The sequence below is a fragment of the Monodelphis domestica genome, chromosome 4, assembly GCF_027887165.1.
Source record: "Monodelphis domestica isolate mMonDom1 chromosome 4, mMonDom1.pri, whole genome shotgun sequence".
Classification (NCBI taxonomy): domain Eukaryota; kingdom Metazoa; phylum Chordata; class Mammalia; order Didelphimorphia; family Didelphidae; genus Monodelphis; species Monodelphis domestica.
Window position 1 is genome coordinate 364,253,510 of NC_077230.1, and position 2,405 is coordinate 364,255,914.

A 2,405-nucleotide genomic window follows, 5' to 3' on the forward strand; every position below is an offset into this window, starting at 1 on the left:
AAATCCCTTTTTCTTGCCCTTATATCAGATTGTATCATTGTTAGTTATCATTATTATTGGTGAAAAATGGGAAGAGTGGAGTAGAGGATGAGATGATCGTGTTGTGAGAAGGATCATAATTTGTAGAACTTTTTCCCCAATTGAATGCAAACTTTATAGAGCAGAGACTTTTTAAAACCAGTGCTAGCACATTGTGTTTAATAAATATAAGGTTCTGTGTTTAATAAGTACACGGAAGGAAGAAAAGTGAAAGGAAAGAGGAGAAAAGAGAGAAAGGAGGGAGGAAGGAGGAAAAAGGAACATGGAAAAAAGGAAAGAGGAAGGGAGGGAGGAAAGGAGGAAGAAAGGAAGGAAAGTGGGGCAAAGGAAAGAGGGAGGAAGGAAAGAAGGACAAGGAGAGAGGGAGGGAAAAAAGAAAGAAAAGGGGGGAGAAGATGGAGTCAGAGACAATTTAGAACGATTCCTTTATTTTACAGATCACAAGACTGATACCCAGAGAGGCTGAGTGACTGAGGCTACATACGGTAAGAACCAGAACCAAAATCCAAACTCAAGATGGTCTTCTGAACTTAAATCCATTCTTTCCAAGAGCTTTTGGTCTTTCCACTTGACCACACATATTTTCTTATTTAGCATGCTTGGTTAAAACTCTGCTTTGTCTAGACCCAAGAAACAACCTGTGCTTGCTCTTTACAATATCCAGCATACAATTGCCTGATCTCCCTGGAGGGATTTTTATCTTCACTTGTCATAGTCTACCCTAGTGTGTCTCAATAGGAACTTTGGCTGCCCCACAAATGACAAGAATAGCAGGACTTCTTGAGTTGGAAAAGGGGAAAAGGGTTCAGGAGTCAGGCCACAAGTGAAAGGCATGGAAGGCATAGGATCCTGGGTAGGAAGCTTAGCACCAAACCCACTCATTCATTGCACAAACCCTTTTATATTAATTGAGTTTATCTGCTGAGTCCTGGGCTTAGTGCCAGGGAAAACCAAAAGTTCTGATGATAATAAGTAGTGGAACACCTTAGTGTAATGAATAAAGGGTCAACCTTGGAGTTAGGATGACCACCTCTGACCCATACTTACTATAGAACTCTGGGAAAGTCACTGAACTTCTCATCTCTAGGCAGCTGTCTCTGAATCCACAGAAGTTACAGAAGGATTGCCTATCTGAACCATTGAAGGGAATTTTACCATCAGAAATTCTCTATAAATGAAATGTCACAGCCAACAAATACAAACCCAAAATAGAAACAACAAAAAAAAAAACCAGTTCTCATTTGTTAATGAATAAGTGACTTGCCCAGGACCACACAGCAAACATCTTAAGCTTATTTCAAACCCAGGTCTTTCTGTCTGATGCAAGTCATTCCCTGTCCTCTGGGAGAAGATTCTTTTTAAACCTTTACCTTACATCTTAGAATCAATACTGTGCATTGGTTCCAAGGTAGAAGAGTGGTAAGGGCAGGCAATGAGGGTTAAGTGACTTGCCCAGAGTCATGCAGCTGGGAAGAGTCTGAGACCAAATTTGAACCTAGGACCTCCTGTCTCTAGGCCTGGGTCTCAATCCACTAAGCTACCCAGCTGCTCCCTCCCTTCCCCTCCCCCAAGAAGAAAAGATTCTTAACCTTTTTTTTTTTTTGTATCTGAGATCCCTTTGACAGTCTGAGTAAAGCCAATGGATAGCTTCTCAGAATCATATTTTAAATAATAATAGCATTTATATAGTACTTGAAGGTTTGCACATTCATTTTACAAACATCTCATTTGATCCTCACCACAGGCTGGGCATGTAGGTACTATTATTATTTTCATTTTATCGATGAGTAAATTGAGACACAGAAGTTACTGGACAAATCCTGATCACACAACTAGTGAGTTGTTGAGGCTGTATTTGAACTGGAGGCTTCCTGACTCCAGGCCCAGCACTCTCTATGCTGTGCCACCAGCTGATTAATGCCCCAAATAAAATATATAGGATTATAAAGAAAAACAGTTATACTAAAATGTAATTATCAAAATGTTAAATAAACACGTTCACAGCCTCAGGGTTAAGACTGCCTGACTAATATAAAGGAGCTGATGATTAACAGCTCCCATTTCCATGGCGCTTTAGGTTATACAAAGTACTTTTCAAAAGCATCTTTTGTGCCCTAGAGACAAGAGTTCTCTCCCCCAAAGTCACACAACCAGTTAGGTGACAGAAATGGAGTCCAACCTGGTTGCTCCATGGCAGGTGCCTAGTCCAGGTTTCTTTCCACTACCCCAGGACTAAGAAAAGAACTTGAATTTGAGGCTGACTGGATCCAACCAATCTCACATCTCTCTTGTCACCACGCCCTATCATCTAGTCCCGCCCAGTCTAGCCCCGCCCCCACCACTAGTTGCTAGCTGCTGGGCACGAG